The sequence below is a fragment of the Anomaloglossus baeobatrachus genome, chromosome 4, assembly GCF_048569485.1.
Source record: "Anomaloglossus baeobatrachus isolate aAnoBae1 chromosome 4, aAnoBae1.hap1, whole genome shotgun sequence".
In the NCBI taxonomy this organism is placed as follows: Eukaryota; Metazoa; Chordata; class Amphibia; order Anura; family Aromobatidae; genus Anomaloglossus; species Anomaloglossus baeobatrachus.
The window spans coordinates 318,257,639-318,279,348 of NC_134356.1; the positions used below are offsets into that span (position 1 = coordinate 318,257,639).

General features: G+C 46.4%; 1 protein-coding gene across 2 annotated transcripts in view; it reads right to left on the reverse strand.

Moving 5' to 3' along the window:
• The window catches only part of IMMP2L (inner mitochondrial membrane peptidase subunit 2), a 1,735,376-nt gene that overhangs the window by 476,017 nt on the left and 1,237,649 nt on the right, over positions 1-21,710 (reverse strand). The window lies entirely within an intron of this gene.

Sequence of the window (21,710 nt, forward strand, 5' to 3'; positions counted from 1 at the left end):
CATTCCACAGTCTGACTGCTCTAACTGTAAAGAACCCTTTCCTATTTAGCTGTCGGAATCACTTTTCTTCCACTCGCAGTGAGTGCTTCCTGGTCCTTAGTATTGTCTTTGGAAGAAATAAGTCATGTGCCAGTCCTTTTTATTGACCACACATGTATTTATACAAATAAATGAGATCTCCTGTGAGACGTCTTTTTTCTAAGCTAAACATATCTAACTTTTTCAACCTCTTATAATATGGGAGGCCTTCCCTCCCTTGTAGTAGTCTAGTTGCCCGCCTTTGAACTGACTCTAACTTCTGAATGTCCTTTTTAAAATGTGGAGCCCAAAACTGGATCCCATATTCCAGATGTGGCCTTACAAGTGATTTATTGGGGTAACAATACTGTCACGCTTCCCGGTCCCCTGGTCCCGTTCTCCGGTCCCCGTGGCCCGCTCCCCGGCAGCGTCCCCTGCTCACCACTCCGGTCCCGGCTTCCTCTTCCCCGCCTGCGGCCTCCATACATCCAGCTCCCCGCTCCCGGCGCTCCTCTGCGACGTGGGACTCCCAGCCGGGCACTCCTGCTTCCTCCTCACCGCTTCCTGGACTGGCTTCTGGCACACGGGCCTCGCGCATGCGCATTAGGGCGCGCGCGCGGTCATTGACCCTTTCTTAAAGGGCCAGCACCCAGAAACAGGATATTGCATAGACAGGTACAGGGTATATTAGGTTTCTCTTTCCTGGTGGGCGGGGCCTGTTCTACGTGTTTAGCAAGCTAGTGTTCAGGTCCCCATATTGCTTTGCCCTGTGCTTTGCCTTGTATTAACCCTGTCCTGTCTCGTAGAGCCTGTCCTGCCACACCAGTCGCTCCGAACCAAGTCCATCCCTGGACCCTGACGGTGACTTTGGCGGATGTCTCACCACCTCTGCAGCTCCGCCTGTCTCCAGTCCCTGGCTCCGTTCGGTGACCCGTTCCATCGCTCAGCAGGTTCCGGATCCCGCCTGACCCTACAACCCGGCCTCGAACCCTGAGCCTCGTCACCCGGACTACCGTCCAGAACTCTGTGAGTTCAGCATCATCCACCTTTCCTGCTCCTCTACAGACTGTTCAGCTACCTATAGTGCTTCGGCTGCCGTGCATCAGGACCCTCTGGCGGGGTGACCGGCCTGGCTGCCTCCTCAGGGGAAATCGGTGTACGGTCCAGTGCTTCCACCACCCGGACGTAACAGCTAGAACAGGCCATGGATCCCGCCGAAGCACTAGCGGCCTTGCAGCAGGAACTCACACGCCAGCGCGAGACCCAGACCCGCATGCTGAACTTCATGTCTTCTGTGGATACCCACCTGAACACGCTACAAGCGACGGCCACATCCTTGGCATCTCAGGTTTCCACTGTACAATCCACGGCCGCAGCTCCCATGGCAGCCTCCTCGGATGCTTCCAGACTTCGTTTGGCCTCACCACCCCGGTACGCCGGAGATCCCAAGACCTGCAGGGGATTCATCAATCAATGCTCTCTCCATTTCAAGCTGCTGCCGCACCTTTTTGCCTCTGACCAAGCCAAGGTTGCGTTCATGATGTCCCATCTAGAGGGAGAGGAACTGGCCTGGATGAACCCCTTGTGGGAGAAGGAGGATCCAGTCACCACCAACATCCAGGAATTCCTGCAGGCATTTCGTGGCACCTTTGACGAGCCCGGACGCACCTCCGCGTCTGCCTCATCCCTCCTCCGGCTACGTCAGGGGACTCTGACGGTGGGCCAATATGCCATCCGTTTTCGCACCTTGGCTTCGGAACTCGGGTGGAACAATGAGGCCCTAACCGCCGCCTTCTGGGAGGGACTCTCGGGTCGTATTAAAGATGAGCTGGCTGGTCGTGACGTGCCATCCACCCTGGATGCCCTGATTGCCCTAGCGACTCGAGTGGATCTTCGCTTTCAGGAACGATCCAAAGAAGTGTCCCGCGAGAGGCGTCCGATACGGCACTCCTCCCCACCACAGAAGTCCATCGCTCCCCAATTGGTGTCACCTGGCGCGTCTACCTCCGAGCCCATGCAGATTGACCGCCTGAAGCAGTCGGAACAACGCCGAGCAGAACGACTAGCAAAGGGTCTCTGCTTCTACTGCGGTGATGGCACACACCTGCTACGCTCTTGTCCCGAGAAGCCGGGAAACTCCAAAGCCTAAGATTGGTAGGAGAGGCCACCCTAGGTGCTGGGACTCTCTCAGACTCCGTTACCTGGACTATTCAAATCACTACAGAAGAGACCCGGTTCACGGCAGAGGCGTATCTCGATTCCGGAGCAGCAGGCAACTTCATCCAGCAGGCCACGGTGGATAAGTACCAGGTGCCTGTCCTCCCACTAGAGAAACCGCTGGTGATCGCCTCTGTTGATGGGAAACCCCTCTCTGACACCGTCTCACTGATCACCAAGCCTGTGGAAGTACGGATCGGTGCTCTGCACACCGAGAAGATCACCTTCTACGTCCTCCCGCGCATGTCTCATCAGATCCTGCTGGGACTTCTATGGTTACGGACACACGAACCATCGGTCAGCTGGAGTACAGGTGAAATCACCCGATGGGGCTCCTCATGTCACGAGAGATGTCTGAAATCCATCCAGCCCGTCCGACGCCCTCCGGTTCCAGAGTCTCTACCAGGACTGCCTTCTGCCTACTGGTCCTTCACGGACGTGTTTGATAAAAAGGAGTCAGAGGTACTACCGCCTCATCGTCCCTACGACTGTGCCATCGAGTTACTGCCAGGAACTACGCCTCCTCGAGGACGGATATACCCCTTGTCCCCTGCTGAAACACGAGCTATGTCTGCCTATATCACCGAGAGCCTAGCTAAGGGGTTCATTCGGAGGTCCTCGTCCCCTGCCGGAGCAGGGTTTTTCTTCGTCAAGAAGAAGGAAGGTGATCTGCGCCCTTGCATTGACTACCGGGGATTAAACCAGATCACCGTAAAGAACAAATACCCTCTGCCGCTTATCCCCGAACTATTCGATCGGCTCCGAGGAGCCCGTGTATTCACCAAGTTGGACCTCCGTGGGGCCTATAACCTGGTTCGCATTCGCTCTGGAGACGAATGGAAAACCGCATTCAACACTCGGGATGGGCACTACGAGTATTGTGTCATGCCCTTTGGTCTGTGTAATGCTCCGGCAGTCTTCCAAGAACTGGTGAACGACGTGTTCAGAGATCTCCTCTATGTCTGTGTCATGGTGTATCTGGACGACATCCTGGTCTTCTCTCCGGATCTACAAACCCACCGAGAGAACGTGCAGCTAGTCCTCCAGAGGCTTAGAGAGAATCGTCTGTACGCCAAGTACGAGAAATGCATCTTTGAAAAATCGTCTCTTCCCTTCCTGGGTTATGTATTCTCGGACACTGGTCTGCAGATGGACCCAGAGAAAGTGTCTGCCATCATCAACTGGCCTCCTCCTTCCGGACTGAAGGCTATCCAACGCTTTCTCGGCTTTGCGAACTACTACCGTCAATTCATCCCGCATTTCTCTGCCTTGACTGCACCTCTCTCTGCCTTGACTAAGAAAGGAGCTAATCCTAAGGACTGGTCCCCGGCAGCCGATGCCGCATTCTGCTCCTTGAAACAGGCGTTTGCTTCTTCCCTGGTTCTCCATCGCCCTGAATTGAACCGACAGTTCACCTTAGAGGTGGATGCCTCCTCCTCAGGAGCCGGGGCAGTGTTGATGCAGAACTCCCCCTCCGGAAAGATGGTCACTTGTGGATTCTTCTCCAAGAGCTTCTCGGCACCCGAACGCAACTACACCATTGGGGATCGGGAGCTACTGGCCGTGAAGCTGGTCTTGGAGGAATGGCGCTACCTCCTGGAAGGAGCTGTATACCCTGTAATCATATACACGGACCACAAGAATCTGGAGTACCTGCGGTCTGCCCAAAGACTGAATCCACGACAAGCCCGCTGGTCCTTGTTCTTTGCTCGATTTGATTTCCAACTCCATTTTCGGCCTGCGGATAAGAACGTGCGGGCAGACGCTCTGTCCAGATCCTTCGTGCCCGTGGAGTTGGAGGAGGAGACATACCAGCCCATCATCAACCCCAGTAAAGTCGTTCCGGTGACTCCTGTCGCTCTAACTCAGATACCCCCTGGGAAAACCTATGTCTCAGATACTGACAGACAGAGAGTCCTGCACTGGGGCCATGCTTCTAAGATCGCCGGCCATGCTGGTCAGAAGAAGACATGGAGTACGATTGTCCGTCACTACTGGTGGCCGTCCCTCCGTAAAGACGTCGCAACTTTCGTCTCAGCCTGTCCATCCTGTGCCCGGAACAAGACACCCAAGCACCTACCATATGGACGTCTTCTGCCTTTGCCCATTCCTTCCGTTCCGTGGCAACATATCGCAATGGACTTCATTACGGACTTACCCTTATCCTCCGGACATACGGTCATATGGGTTGTGGTGGATCGCTTCTCAAAGATGGCCCACTTCGTTCCCATGGCAGGCCTGCCCTCTGCCCAGGAGCTAGCTGACTCCTTCATCCAGCACATATTCCGATTGCATGGCTTCCCCGCACACATTGTGTCTGACAGAGGAACTCAGTTTACCTCGCGCTTCTGGAGGGCTCTCTGCAAACATCTGGGAGTGTCCTTGGACTTTTCTTCGGCCTACCATCCTCAGTCGAATGGCCAAGTGGAACGGGTCCATCAGATCCTGACCTCCTTTCTGCGCCACTACGTCAACATCCATCATGACAATTGGTCCACGCTCCTACCTTGGGCTGAATTCTCCCATAACCAGCACATCAGTGAGTCCACCTCCAGCTCTCCCTTTCAGATCGTTTACGGACTGCAGCCTTCTGTCCCGTTGCCAGTATCCTCGGCTTCCGACGTCCCCGCAGCAGATGCTCTGGTTCGGGACTTTTCAGCTATATGGAACGCTGTCAAGTCGTCCCTAGAACGTGCTTCATTGCGGATGAAGAGACATGCGGACAAAAGGCACCTGGATCCCCCGTGTTTCTCCCCAGGTGATCTGGTCTGGCTTGCATCCAGATATGTCCGATTGAAGTTACCCTCGTACAAGTTGGGTCCTCGCTACATCGGGCCATTTAAGATCATCAGCAAGATCAATGCAGTCTCCTACAAGCTGCAGCTCCCGGCCACGATGCGGATACCCAACTCCTTCCATGTCTCCTTACTCAAGCCTGTTGTCCTTGGTCCCTTCTCCGCTGAGGTCGGCACTGCTCTACCTCCTATTGCTGACGATGACATCTATGCGGTAAGGGATATCGTGGCCATGAAGACCGTGCGAGGTCGGCAATACTTCCTGGTAGACTGGGCGGGTTATGGTCCCAAGGATCGGTCCTGGGAGCCCCGGGAGAATGTTGGCACTCCTCTAATTCGTGCCTTCCTGTCCCGCTTGCGGGGAGGGGGGCGTGGAGGAGGGGGTACTGTCACGCTTCCCGGTCCCCTGGTCCCGTTCTCCGGTCCCCGTGGCCCGCTCCCCGCTCCCTGGTGGCGTCCCCTGCTCACCACTCCGGTCCCGGCCTCCTCTTCCCCGCCTGCGGCCTCCATACGTCCAGCTCCCCGCTCCCGGCGCTCCTCTGCGACGTGGGACTCCCAGCCGGGCGCTCCTGCTTCCTACTCACCGCTTCCTGGACTGGCTTCTGGCACACGGGCCTCGCGCATGCGCATTAGGGCGCGCGCGCGGTCATTGACCCTTTCTTAAAGGGCCAGCACCCAGAAACAGGATATTGCATAGACAGGTACAGGGTATATTAGGTTTCTCTTTCCTGGTGGGCGGGGCCTGTTCTACGTGTTTAGCAAGCTAGTGTTCAGGTCCCCATATTGCTTTGCCCTGTGCTTTGCCTTGTATTAACCCTGTCCTGTCTCGTAGAGCCTGTCCTGCCACGCCAGTCGCTCCGAACCAAGTCCATCCCTGGACCCTGACGGTGACTTCGGCGGATGTCTCACCACCTCTGCAGCTCCGCCTGTCTCCAGTCCCTGGCTCCGTTCGGTGACCCGTTCCATCGCTCAGCAGGTTCCGGATCCCGCCTGACCCTACAACCCGGCCTCGGACCCTGAGCCTCGTCACCCGGACTACCGTCCAGAACTCCGTGAGTTCAGCATCATCCACCTTTCCTGCTCCTCTACAGACTGTCCAGCTACCTATAGTGCTTCGGCTGCCTTGCATCAGGACCCTCTGGCGGGGTGACCGGCCTGGCTGCCTCCTCAGGGGAAATCGGTGTACGGTCCAGTGCTTCCACCACCCGGACGTAACAAATACGTTGGGATGCCGGGATCTAATCTCTATATACACCCTAAAATCTTGCTTGCTTTAGCAGCTGCTGCTTGACATTGTGTTCTTCTGCTCAGCTTATTTGTAATGAAAATACCCAAGTTCTTCTCCTGTTCTGTAGTCCTGAGTTTACTTCCATTTAATCTATACGCAGTTATAGGGTTACTCCGTCCTAGGTGCATTACTTTACATTTATCAACATTAAATCAAATTTGCCAGGTATCTGCCCATTCTGACATCTTATCCAGATATTTTTGTAATAGTGTACTATCAAGGTTAGTTTTTAATATGCTACACAGTTTGGTGTCATCAGCAAAGACTGACACTTTACTATCAATCCCATCACAAGATCATTAATAAAGAGATTAAACAGAATCGTTCCTAGCACAGATCCCTGCGGCACCCCACTGGTGACTATAGCCCATTTAGAGACTGTACCATTTATGACTACTCTTTGTTTCCTATCTTTTAGCCAATTCCTTACCCAGTTGCATATAGTTTCCCCTAGTCCTTGCTTCTGGAGCTTTAGTATAAGACTATTATGTGGTACAGTATCAAATGCCTTTGCAAAGTCCAAATAAATCACATCAACTACATTACCAATATCCAGGTTTGCACTTACCCCCTCATAGAACCCCAACAGGTTGGTTAGACACGACTTACCTTTCATGAATCCATGCTGTTTGTTAGTTATTATATTATTTTCTGCAATATATTTTTGCATGTCATCCCTTAAAATGCCCTCAAAAATTTTGCATACTACTGATGTCAGGCTTACTGGACAGTAGTTGCCTGGATCCACCCTCTTACCTTTCTTAAATATCGGTACCACATCAGCAATCCTCCAATCCTGAGGCACCAACCCTGTTACAAGTGAGTCTAAAAAGATGAGAAACAGCGGTCTGTCGATTACGAAGCTCAATTCCCTCAATATTCGTGGATGAATGCCATCTGGCCCTGGGGATTTGTCAATGTTTAATTTACTCAGACGTAGGCGTACTTCTTCTTGTGTTAAATTAATTGGTGGTGAACTTTGAGTTTTCACTTGTTGAATGATCCCTGGTACAGTCAGTTCCTTGGTGAACACAGATGAGAAATGCCTATTAAATATCTCAGTCTTTTGTTTGTCCTCTATAACTAAAGGCTACTTTACACGCTGCGATATCGGTCCCGATATCGCTAGCGTGGGTACCCGCCCCCATCTGTTGTGCGACACGGGAAAATCACTGCCCGTGCCGCACAACATCGCGCAGACCCGTCACACATACTTACCTGCCCGGCGACGTTGCTGTGACCGTCGAACCGCCTCCTTTCTAAGGGGGCGGTCCGTGCGGCGTCACAGCGACGTTACTGAGCGGCCGCCCAATTGAAGCGGAGGGGCGGAGATGAGTGGCCGGAACATCCCGCCCACCTCCTTCCTTCCTCATAGCGGCCGGGAGGCAGGTAAGGAGAGGTTCTTCGTTCCTGCGGCGTCACACGGAGCGATGTGTGCTGCCGCAGGAGCGACGAAATACATCGTTACTGCTGCATTAACGATAATCAAGAATGGACCCTCATGTCACCGATGAGCGATTTTGCACGTTTTTGCAACGATGCAAAATCGCTCATCAGTGTCACACGCAGCAACATCGCTAATGCGGCCGGATGTGCGTCACAAATTCCGTGACCCTAACGACTCCGCATTAGCGATGTCGCAGCGTGTAAAGCCCCCTTAACTTGTTATTATATTTTAAGGGGCCGATACTATCCTTTGTTTTCCTTTTGGCATTAATGTATTTATAAAAGATTTTGGGATTTATTTTAATGTCCTTGGCGATTTTTGTTTCAGTAGCTAATTTTGCTTGCTTGATTTCTTTTTTACATTTCCTATTAATATCTTTATACTTCTGAAATGCTATTTCTGTATTCTCAGCCTTTAAGATTTTAAACGCCTTTTGTTTTTGTTTTATTATACTTTGCACAGTCTTATTTATCCATAGTGGTTTCTTTTTACTCCTGGACATTTTATTACCAGAGGGTATAAGTTTTTTACAGGACTCTAGCAGTATATCCTTAAACTTTCCCCATTTATGTTCAGTATCCCCAGTTACCATGAAATTATCCCAATCTACACATTTAAGCTCTTCCCTTAATTTTTTGAAATCAGCTTTCCTAAAATTCCAGGTTTTAGCATTTCCCCTTTGAAATGTTCTATTGAATATTACGTTGAAGCTTACCATATTATGATCGCTGGTGCCCAAGTGCTCCTGGACCTGTAGATCTGAAATTGTATCCGGTCTATTTGACAGGACCAGATCAAGCAAATTATCTCCCCTCGTTGGTTCATCTACCATCTGAGAGAGGAAATTGTCTTGAATAGTAGATAAGAACTTACAGCTTTTAACACAATCAGAAGATTCTATGTCCCACTGTATGTCTGGATAGTTGAAATCCCCCATAATTAGAACCCGATTATTATTACTAGCTGAGTTTTCAATTTGTTCCAGCATTTCACCCTCTATTTGTTCAGGTATGTTATGAGGCTTATAGCAAACTCCAATTAGAATTTTTCCATTATTTCCCTCCCCATGTACATTTACCCATATTGACTCTACATTGTTGCAGTTCCCCCCAATGTCATCATTCAACACAGGTTTTAGGTTAGATTTGATAAATAACACACCCCACCATCTTTTTTGGTCTTTCCTGTCTTTTCTAAATGTAGTATAACCCTGTATGTCTGTCACCCAGTCATGTCTTTCATCCAGCCAGTTTTCCGTAATGCCCACCATATCATAATCATAATTAATTGATTTTATATTTTGATAGATTGGGTGTTTCTGAACGTGGCAATACCAAATATGTATATATTAACCCTTTAATTTTCAATGGGTGAAAAGGGGGGTGATTTGAACTTTTAGTTTTTTGGTTTTTTTTTAATTTTTTAAAACTTTTTTATTTATTTAACGAGCCCCCTAACGATCAGCTGACTGATCGCTCTTCCATTTCTCCCAGTCACAGCTACACAGCTGAGATCTGGAGAAAATCTGCTTTAGGCCAGTGTCACACTTGCGAGTGCCTCGCGTGTATCTCGTGCGAGTCTCGCGTTGCATGACCAGTCACAGACTCACACTCTCCTCCCAGGAGCAGGTAGGTTGCATGCAACTCTATGCAGCTGAGACGCTCTTGTGAGGAGAGTGTAAGTCCATGACGGGTAATGCAACGCGAGACTCGTGCAAGATACATACGAGGTACCCGCAAATGTGACACCGGCCTTACTCTCACACATGGCACTCTGCCGGCAGTGAGAGAAAATGACTCATGATAGCTACAGGAGTTATCACATGACCCTGTGCTACCATGGCAACCATAGGAAGTCACGTGATCACGTCATGTTACTTCTGATGGTGCTAGGTACTTATGCTTACAGTGGCGCGCTGTTACATCTCGCTGTCAGATTTTGACAGCAAGATGTAAGGGGTTAATAGGCGCTGATGGAACGCAATTCCATTCGTGCCTGGCAGGCACTTATGTCAGCTGTTGAAATTAGTTGACATGTGCACAGATCGCCACGGACTGTCCACGGCAGGCAGTGTGGATTAATCTCACACGATCCATGACATGCCCAGTATGATATGTCGTGAAGAGGTTAAAGTGATTCCTTGTAAAAAAGTAGCAAAACATAAAAAACACTATATAAATTTGGTATTATTCATCATATCGACTGCAAAATAATTATTTTACCAATAAATGTCATCAATGACAAAGCTTGTTTTGCAAAAAGTAAGCTCTCATACAGCTTCACTTATGGAAAATTGTGAAACTTTGGTTCTCAGAATATAACGACCCCAAAAACAAATTATTTTTTTCTCAAAAAGTGTATTAATTGCAAAGAAGTAATAAAATAAATATTCATATTCATACTGATCCAATGAATAAAGTTAATTTAAAAATACACAGAAACTTGAACATTTGCTGTTTTGTTTATTCCTATTCAGAAATAGTTAATAAAAGTTTGTTAAATAATATGTATCCCAAAATTATGACAATAGAAAAATGAAAAAAAATGTTCTGGCTTAATAGTCAAAATTGGTTATGATGTCAAGGAATTAAAAAAGAAGATGTGCTACTATTTTAAAATAGGGGGTGGAGTTACAAGTATAGCAATTGTGTGGAGTATACATGAGCTGCAATTATTTTGGAAAATGTATAAGCTCCTGCACCCCGTACGATCACCATAACATATCGGTATGTGAATGGGTTACAAATAAAGTAATATATTTATATTTATATATATACAGTGCCTACAAGTAGTCTTCAACCCCCTGCAGATTTAGCAGGTTTGATAAGATGCAAATAAGTTAGAGCCTGCAAACTTCAAACAAGAGCAGGATTTATTAACAGATGCATAAATCTTACAAACCAACAAGTTATGTTGCTCAGTTAAATTTTAATACATTTTCAACATAAAAGTGTGGGTCAATTATTATTCAACCCCTAGGTTTAATATTTTGTGGAATAACCCTTGTTTGCAATTACAGCTAATAATCGTCTTTTATAAGACCTGATCAGGCTGGCACAGGTCTCTGGAGTTATCTTGGCCCACTCCTCCATGCAGATCTTCTCCAAGTTATCTAGGTTCTTTGGGTGTCTCATGTGTAGAGTTGAGCGCGGTTCGTGGTTCGTGGTTCTCCAGTTCTAGGCTCGAGTGATTTTTGGGCTGTTCGAGATCGAACTAGAACTCGAGCTTTTTGCTAAAAGCTCGATAGTTCTAGATACGTTCGAGAATGGTTCTAGCAGCAAAAAGCAGGGCTTTTTACAGCTACAGTGAGCAGGAGCCATCGCTGGCAGCCTGCCACAAGCTGGTAACCAAGATAAACATCGGGTATCCAAGCAAAGCACTTTGGTTAGTAACCCGATGTTTATCTTAGTTACGTGCAGGAAGCCCACACTTTCCCGCTCAGCTCGCTCCACCCCCTCCTGCCCGCGGCATGTACACATACATACACATACACAAACACACACACACACACACACATCCACCCCCCCCCGCCCGCCCGCCCGGTCGCTCGCTCGCTCGCTCGGCTTACCTGCGGTGATGAAGTCCCGCCATCCCGACCTCAGCGCTGTCACTGTCCTCCATGGCCGCCGCTTGTCACATCACCTATCGCTTCCGACCCGAGACTGACACTGGCGGTGACGTCACGGACCTCTCGCGATACTTGATGTGAAGGCGCCGGTCATTGACCTAAGTGACAGGGGCTGTCAGTGTGCTGGAGATCAGCGCAGGTAATGTACCTCACTGACAGCAGCACTTGTCACCCCCCTGCAGTGACCTGGGCTGACCCATTGATGTTAGCTCAGGTCACTGCACTGCTCTCCCAGCCAATGGGGAACATCCTGCTCTTCATTGACTGGGACAGTGTGCATCGTCATGGCAACCCCTTGGATTACACCAGACCTGGATTTGTTTTTCAATCTAATAAATTGGTTAAAGAGGGAATGTTTTGGGGAGTGTTTTTTCAAATAAAAATGTGTTTGTCGTGTATTTTTTTTTTATTACTGACTGGGTTGGTGATGTCGGGTATCTGATAGACGCCTGACCTCACCAACCCCAGGGCTTGATGCCAGGTGACATTACACATCTGGTATTAACCCCAAATATTACCCCGTTTGCCACCGCACCAGGGCGCGGGATGAGCTGGGGCGAAGCACCAGGATTGGCGCATCTAATGGATGCGCCACTTCTGGGGCGGCTGCGGCCTGCTATTTTTAGGCTGGGGAGATTCCAATAACCATGGACCTCCCTAGTCTGAGAATATCAGGCCCCAGCTGTCTGCTTTACCTTGGCTGGTGATCCAATTTTGGGGTACCCCTACGTGTTTTTTTTTTTAATTATTTATTTAATTTAAAATAACAGCGTGGGGTGCCCTCAGTTTTGGATTACCAGCCAAGGTGAGGTTGCCAGCTGTGGTCTGCAGGCTGCAGCCGTCTGCTTTACCCTAGCTGGCTACAAAACTAGGGGGAACCCTATGTCATTTTTTTTTCATTTTTTTGGCTAAATACAAAGCTAAGCACCCCTTAGTGCCACATGAAAGGTACCAAAGGGTGTTCCACTTTTTCTCCATTTTTTTCTCCACTTTCTCTCCACTTTTTCTCCACTTTTTCTCCATTTTTTTCTCCACTTATTCTCCACTTTTTCTCCACTTTTTCTCCTCTTATTCTCCACTTTTTCTCCACTTTTTCTCCACTTTTTCTCCATTTTTTTCTCCACTTTCTCCACTTTTTCTCCACTTTTTCTCCTCTTATGCTCCAATTTTTCTCCTCTTAATCTCCACTTTTTCTCCACTTTTTCTCCTCTTATGCTCCACTTTTTCTCCACTTTTTCTCCACTTTTTCTCCACGTTTTCTCCACGTTTTCTCCACGTTTTCTCCACTTTTTTCTCCACTTTTTCTCCTCTTATGCTCCACTTTTTCTCCACTTTTTCTCCACTTTTTCTCCACGTTTTCTCCACTTTTTTCTCCACTTTTTCTCCTCTTATGCTCCACTTTTTCTCCACTTTTTCTCCACTTTTTCTCCTCTTAATCTCCACTTTTTCTCCACTTTTTCTCCACTTTTTCTCCACTTTTTCTCCACTTTTTTCTCCACTTTTTCTCCTCTTATGCTCCACTTTTTCTCCACTTTTTCTCCACTTTTTCTCCTCTTATGCTCCACTTTTTCTCCACTTTTTCTCCACTTTTTCTCCTCTTATGCTCCACTTTTTCTCCACTTTTTCTCCACTTTTTTCTCCTCTTATGCTCCACTTTTTCTCCACTTTTTCTCCACTTTTTCTCCTCTTATGCTCCACTTTTTCTCCACTTTTTCTCCATTTTTTTCTCCACTTATTCTCCACTTTTTCTCCTCTTATTCTCCACTTTTTCTCCACTTTTTCTCCACTTTTTTTCCTCTTATTCTCCACTTTTACTCCACTTTTTCTCCATTTTTTTCTCCACTTTCTCCACTTTTTCTCCACTTTTTCTCCACTTTTTCTCCTCTTAATCTCCACTTTTTCTCCACTTTTTCTCCACTTTTTCTCCACTTTTTTCTCCACTTTTTCTCCTCTTATGCTCCACTTTTTCTCCACTTTTTCTCCACTTTTTCTCCACTTTTTCTCCACTTTTTCTCCTCTTAATCTCCACTTTTTCTCCTCTTATGCTCCACTTTTTCTCCACTTTTTCTCCACTTTTTCTCCACGTTTTCTCCACTTTTTTCTCCACTTTTTCTCCTCTTATGCTCCACTTTTTCTCCACTTTTTCTCCACTTTTTCTCCACTTTTTCTCCACTTTTGCTCCACGTTTTCTCCACTTTTTTCTCCACTTTTTCTCCTCTTATGCTCCACTTTTTCTCCACTTTTTCTCCACTTTTTCTCCTCTTAATCTCCACTTTTTCTCCACTTTTTCTCCACTTTTTCTCCACTTTTTCTCCACTTTTTTCTCCACTTTTTCTCCACTTTTTCTCCTCTTATGCTCCACTTTTTCTCCACTTTTTCTCCACTTTTTCTCCACTTTTTCTCCACTTTTTTCTCCACTTTTTCTCCACTTTTTCTCCTCTTATGCTCCACTTTTTCTCCACTTTTTCTCCACTTTTTCTCCACTTTTTCTCCTCTTATGCTCCACTTTTTCTCCACTTTTTCTCCACTTTTTCTCCTCTTATGCTCCACTTTTTCTCCACTTTTTTCTCCACTTTTTCTCCTCTTATGCTCCACTTTTTCTCCACTTTTTCTCCACTTTTTCTCCACTTTTTCTCCTCTTATGCTCCACTTTTTCTCCACTTTTTCTCCACTTTTTCTCCACTTTTTCTCCTCTTAATCTCCACTTTTTCTCCTCTTATGCTCCACTTTTTCTCCACTTTTTCTCCACTTTTTCTTCACGTTTTCTCCACTTTTTTCTCCACTTTTTCTCCTCTTATGCTCCACTTTTTCTCCACTTTTTCTCCACTTTTTCTCCACTTTTTCTCCACGTTTTCTCCACGTTTTCTCCACTTTTTTCTCCACTTTTTCTCCTCTTATGCTCCACTTTTTCTCCACTTTTTCTCCACTTTTTCTCCTCTTAATCTCCACTTTTTCTCCACTTTTTCTCCACTTTTTCTCCACTTTTTTCTCCACTTTTTCTCCACTTTTTCTCCTCTTATGCTCCACTTTTTCTCCACTTTTTCTCCACTTTTTCTCCACGTTTTCTCCACGTTTTCTCCACTTTTTTCTCCACTTTTTCTCCTCTTATGCTCCACTTTTTCTCCACTTTTTCTCCACTTTTTCTCCTCTTAATCTCCACTTTTTCTCCACTTTTTCTCCACTTTTTCTCCACTTTTTCTCCACTTTTTTCTCCACTTTTTCTCCAATTTTTCTCCTCTTATGCTCCACTTTTTCTCCACTTTTTCTCCACTTTTTCTCCACTTTTTCTCCTCTTATGCTCCACTTTTTCTCCACTTTTTCTCCTCTTATGCTCCACTTTTTCTCCACTTTTTCTCCACTTTTTTCTCCACTTTTTCTCCTCTTATGCTCCACTTTTTCTCCACTTTTTCTCCACTTTTTCTCCACTTTTTCTCCTCTTATGCTCCACTTTTTCTCCACTTTTTCTCCACTTTTTCTCCATTTTTTTCTCCACTTATTCTCCACTTTTTCTCCTCTTATTCTCCACTTTTTCTCCACTTTTTCTCCTCTTATTCTCCACTTTTTCTCCACTTTTTCTCCACTTTTTCTCCATTTTTTTCTCCACTTTCTCCACTTTTTCTCCACTTTTTTCTCCACTTTTTCTCCTCTTATGCTCCACTTTTTCTCCTCTTATGCTCCACTTTTTCTCCTCTTAATCTCCCCTTTTTCTCCACTTTTTCTCCACTTTTTCTCCACTTTTTTCTCCACTTTTTCTCCTCTTATGCTCCACTTTTTCTCCACTTTTTCTCCACTTTTTCTCCACTTTTTCTCCTCTTAATCTCCACTTTTTCTCCTCTTATGCTCCACTTTTTCTCCACTTTTTCTCCACTTTTTCTCCACTTTTTCTCCTCTTATGCTCCACTTTTTCTCCACTTTTTCTCCACTTTTTCTCCACTTTTTCTCCTCTTATGCTCCACTTTTTCTCCACTTTTTCTCCACTTTTTCTCCACTTTTTCTCCTCTTAATCTCCACTTTTTCTCCTCTTATGCTCCACTTTTTCTCCACTTTTTCTCCACTTTTTCTCCACTTTTTCTCCACTTTTTCTCCTCTTAATCTCCACTTTTTCTCCTCTTATGCTCCACTTTTTCTCCACTTTTTCTCCACTTTTTCTCCACTTTTTCTCCACTTTTTCTCCTCTTATGCTCCACTTTTTCTCCACTTTTTCTCCACTTTTTCTCCACTTTTTCTCCTCTTAATCTCCACTTTTTCTCCTCTTATGCTCCACTTTTTCTCCACTTTTTCTCCACTTTTTCTCCACTTTTTCTCCACTTTTTCTCCTCTTATGCTCCACTTTTTCTCCACTTTTTCTCCTCTTGATCTCCACTTTTTCTCCTCTTATGCTCCACTTTTTCTCCACTTTTTCTCCACTTTTTCTCCTCTTATGCTCCACTTTTTCTCCACTTTTTCTCCACTTTTTCTCCTCTTATGCTCCACTTTTTCTCCACTTTTTCTCCACTTTTTTCTCCACTTTTTCTCCTCTTATGCTCCACTTTTTCTCCACTTTTTCTCCACTTTTTCTCCACTTTTTTCTCCACTTTTTCTCCTCTTAATCTCCACTTTTTCTCCACTTTTTCTCCACTTTTTCTCCACTTTTTCTCCACTTTTTTCTCCACTTTTTCTCCACTTTTTCTCCTCTTATGTTCCACTTATTCTCCACTTTTTCTCCACTTTTTCTCTACTTTTTCTATGGTCGGTCTACCCATTAGCTCTGCCATGCATAGTGTAGCTCTACACCTACTGCACATGTTACTTTATGATTGACATCTCTTTCGTACCAGAGCTGTCTAAGTCTACTCTGACCCCATATTTGTCATTACTATATTGTCCTTGTACTGTATTATGACATTTGTATCATGTGTTTCATTTCTTGCTGTGTTGCAATTTTTTTGCTGCATCCCAATTGTACCTCTACATTGTTCGAGTTTATGTTATTGTTCTCTCACTCTTATGTGATACTGATTATTGTCATTTTTCATGATTACATGCAGATAAGTCCAATCTGACGAAGGCTCAGGCCGAAACGTCATTTGTAACTTGTTTTGGACAAAAACATATATGCTTATGAAAAAAAATTTTTCTTAATACGGACCAATAAAGAGTGATTTTGCATTACTATCCGTTGTGACTTACTGACTTAGTCTGGGAGATATAGAGTGCCGAGGTTACTCACTAATTTTATCTATTATTACCTCTGAGCACCTATATACCAGTGAGCAGAGCTTCCTCTACAGTAGTTCTCCTGATTAGGCATGCCCTTACCTCATGAGCAGGGCATTGCAGCTTTGGTAGCAACCATTACGACATGGACTCTGCTGCTGTGGACCCGGGGAGAGTGAGTGCAGATTCATTGCACCCACACTCCTCACATGAAGGGTCCGCACTCCTAGAAAATGGGGGATACGTTCCCTGAGTGTCTCCCCCCCATATTCTAGATGGTCCAGAGTCGTCGTGGGACCCCTTTATTTTTTTTCTTACAATAAATTGGTGAAAGACGAAATGTTTTGGGGACTGTTTTTTCAAATAAATTTCTTTTGTCGATTTTTTGTTTTTGTTAGTACTGACAGTTTATGATGTTGGGTATCTAATAGACGCCATGACATCACAAACTGCTGGGCTTGATCTCAGGTGACTTTACAGCTAGTATCAACCCGATTTATTACCCCGTTTGCCACTGCACCAGGGCACGGGATGAGCTGGGGTGAAGCGCCAGGATTGGCGCATCTAATGGATGCGCCACGTCTGGGGTGCCTGCGGCCTGCTATTTTTAGGCTGTGAAGGCCCAATAACTATGGACCTTCCCACCCTGAGAATACCAGACCACAGCTGTCCGCTTTACCTTGGCTGGTGATCCAATTTGGGGGGTCCCCTACTTTTATTGTGTAATTATTAATATTTATAAAATAATTATAAAAAAGAGCCTGAGGGGACCTCCACATTGGATCCCCAACCACGGTAAAGCTGCCAGCTGTGGTTTTCAGGCTACAGCCGTCTGCTTTACCCTAGCTGGCTATCAAAAATGGGGGGACCCAACGTAATTTTTTTTTTTTAACTATTTTTTAAATAGAAAAAATTAATGGGCTTCCCTGTATTTTGATTGCCAACCAAGGTAACGGCAGGCAGATGGGGGTGGCAACCCATAGCTGTCTGCTTTATCTGCGCTGAGAATCAAAAATACCGCGGAGCGCTACGTCATTTTTTTAAAGATTTATTTTTACAGCACTGTGATGTCCAGCAATCAAAATACAGGGAAGCCCATTTTATTTTTAGTTATTTAAATAAATAATTAAAAAAAATATATGTTAGCTCCCACTGCATTTTTTGTATTGCTAGCTAAGGGTAATCCAAGCAGCTACTGGCTGCTAACCCCCACTGCTTGGTGTTACCTTCACTGGCAATGGAAAATCCAGGGAAGCATTTTTTTTTTTTTTTTGCCAAAAAGCTACAAAAAAAGGACGTCAGCTTCGCCATATTTTTGTATGCTAGCCAGGTATAGCAGGCAGGTGCTGGAAGAGTTGGATACAGCGCCAGAAGATGGCGCTTCTATGAAAATGCCATTTTCTGAGGTGGCTGCAGACTGCAATTCGCAGTAGTGGGGCCCAGAAAGCTCAGGCCAACCGGTGGTGCGGATTCCAATCCCAGCTGCCTAGTTGTACCTGGCTGGACACAAAAATGGGGCAAAGCCTACGTCATTTGTTTTCTAATTATTTCATGAAATTCATGAAATAATAAAAAAAGGGCTTCCCTTTATTTTTGGTTCCCAGCCGGGTACAAATAGGCAACTGGGGGTTGGGGGCAGCCGTACCTGCATGCTGTACCTGGCTAGCATACAAAAATATGGCGAAGCCACATAATTTTTTCAGGGGGCAAAAAACTTCTGCATACAGTCCTGGATGGAGTATGCTGAGCCTTGTAGTTCTGCAGCTGCTGTCTGTCTGTATGGAGAAGAGCAGACAGCAGCTGCAGAACTACAAGGCTCAGCATACTCCATCCAGGACTGTATGCAGAAGTTTTTTGCCCACCAAAAAAATGACGTGGGCTTCGCCATATTTTTGTATGCTAGCCAGGTACAGCTGGCAGCCACGGGCTGCCTCCAACCCCCAGTTGCCTATTTGTACCCGGCTGGGAACCAAAAATATAGGGAAGCCCGTTTTTTTTAATTATTTCACTTATTTCATGAAATAATTAAAAAACAAATGACGTGGGCTTCGCCCTATTTTTGTGTCCAGCCGGGTACAACTAGGCAGCTGGGGATTGGAATCCGCAGCACAGGTTAGCCCGAGGTTTGTGGGCGCCTCTGCTGCGGATTTCAGTCCGCAGCCGTCCCAGAAAATGGCGCTCTCATAGAAGCGCCATCATCTGGCGCTGTATCCAACTCTTCCAACAGCCCTGGAGCCGGGTGGCTTGTTGGGTAATCATGAGTTAATACTGGCTTTGTTTTACCAGCCAGTATTAAGCCAGAGATTCTTAATGTCAGGCACGTTTGACCCGGCCATTAAGAATCTCCAATAAAGGGTTAAAAAAAGACACCACACAGAGAAAAAATACTTTAATAGAAATAAATACACAGACACATTAGAGACTCCATCTTTATTACCCCTGTCAGCCCTCCACGATCCTGCTCTTCTGTCTTCTTTCTTTCTAGTGTAGTAGTAGTGACAATTGTAGTGAGGGGCATCACTTGGGGCTGGGGAACCTCCATCCTAACTACAATGCTCACTACAATCGGGAAGCAGCGTGCAGCCTTCACTCCGTGAGTGATCACTGCTGGCTGCTAGCGGTAACGCTGACAGACGCGTTACCATAGCAACGGTGCTCCCGGAGCCGCGGTTAGCGGTGACGTCACCGCTAACTGCGTTGCTATGGCAACGGTGATCTCCGTTAATAACCGGCTGTGTCAGCCGGTCCCTAACGGAACGGGGAGTCGACCGTGTGCTAGAGCATGTCGCCGGTACACGGCGATACACATATGTGCACCGTGTACCGGAGAGATGCACTCGCAGGTCCTACATGACGTGTCATAGTCATGTGACCAGTCTGTAGCCAATGAGATAATAGCCACGTGACTGGTCACATGGCTATTTTGACGTCACGATAGGTCCTGCTTCTCTGCTGGCAGTGCAGGTCACCGGGAGGATTCAGCGATCATCGGATGGAATAGCGGCAGGAGACAGAGTGCAGAAGGGATCGCGAGGACCGGTAAGTGTTATGGCAATGTTTATTAACTGTTTGTGTACATTTATAATGCATTTTTATGTGTTTGTGATTGCCTCCCATTATAGCCTATACGTTCGAGTTCGGTTCGTCGAACGTTCGACGAACCGAACTCGAACGGGACCCCCGTTCGGCGAACCGGCCTCGAGCCGAACCGGGACCGGTTCGCTCATCTCTACTCATGTGGACTTTAATCTTGAGCTCCTTCCACAAGTTTTCAATTTGGTTAAGGTCAGGAGACTGACTAGGCCACTGGAACACCTTGATTTTTTTCCCTCTTGAACCAGGCCTTGGTTTTCTTGGCTGTGTGCTTTGGGTCGTTGTCTTGTTGGAAGATGAAATGACGACCCATCTCAAGATCCTTGATGGAGGAGCGGAGGATGTTGGCCAAAATCTCCAGGTAGGCCGTGCTATCCATCTTCCCATGGATGCAGACCAGATGGCCAGGCCCCTTGGCTGAGAAACAGCCCCACAGCATGATGCTGCCACCACCATGCTTGACTGTAGGGATGGTATTCTTGGGGTCATATGCAGTGCCATCCAGTCTCCAAACGTCACGTGTGTGGTTGGCACCAAAGATCTCGATCTTGGTCTCATCAGACCAGAGAATCTTGAACCAGTCTGTCTAGGAGTCCTCCAAGTGATCATGAGCAAACTGTAGACGAGCCTTGACATGACGCTTTGAAAGTAAAAGTACCTTACGGGCTCGTCTGGAACGGAGACCATTGCGGGGAGTACGTTACTTATGGTATTGACTGAAACCAATGTCCCCACTGCCATGAGATCTTCCCGGAGCTCCTTTCTTGTCCTTGGGTTAGCCTTGACTCTTCGGACAAGCCTGGCCTCAGCATGGGTGGAAACTTTCAAAGGCTGTCCAGGCCGTGGAAGGCTAACAATAGTTCCATAAGCCTTCCACTTCCGGATGATCCTCCCAACAGTGGAGACAGGTAGGCCCAACTCCTTGGAAAGGGTTTTGTACCCCTTGCCAGCCTTGTGACCCTCCACGATCTTGTCTCTGATGGCCTTGGAATGCTCCTTTGTCTTTCCCATGTTGACCAAGTATGAGTGCTGTTCACAAGTTTGGGGAGGGTCTTAATTAGTCAGAAAAGGCTGGAAAAAGAGATAATTAATCCAAACATGTGAAGCTCAATGTTCTTTGTGTCTGAAATACTTCTTAATACTTTAGGGGAACCAAACAGAATTCTGGTGGTTTGAGGGGTTGAATAATAAATGACCCTCTGAATAAACTTTTCACAATTTAAAAAAAAAAAATAAAAAAAGAAATAACATTCTTTTTTGCTGCAGTGCATTTCACACTTCCAGGCTGATCTACAGTCCAAATGTCACAATGCTAAGTTAATTCCGAATGTGTAAACCTGCTAAATCTGCAGGGGGTTGAATACTACTTGTAGGCACTATATATATATATATATAATTATATATTATATATATATAATTCCTTGGAAAGAGTATGCATACTTCATGAACAATTCAATATTTTTTCATGTTAGGTCTACAAACTTCAATTTTTTATTACAGTTGTATGTGATATACTTACACTACGTAGCAAGTATTTAGGAAGTGTTAAGGATATGATACATGGTTTTCTAAATGTTCTAATATAAACCTGAAGATTGTGATTTCCCTGCCCGAGACAATAGTGTGTATGATCCTGTGGTGCCCCTGAGTACATCAGGGTGCCACAGGGTACTGCATCCTTACCCAGGGTGCAGGGCCTATCCCCCATGGTTCCAGGTTCCTAAGAAATCGGTGTCACTACCATCAGCACCACAAATTCCAATCAACACCTCACATCATGACCTGTCAGACACACCAGTGGGTTGGTCTAGCTGGAAAAGGGCCACCCACCTAGGGGTCAGGCAGACTGGTGGGAGGGAGGAAGTAAGAAAGTAGTGAGTGCCCTCAAAGAGTAAGGAGCTGGGGTGTTAGCTCTCGGGGAGCTAGACCGAGGTTGGGTCGTAGATGGTGGTCCGGGACCAGAGGAGTCGGGGACCGGTAGCAGTGACATTGGAAAAGGGTGCGACAAACATAGTCTAGGAGGTTTGT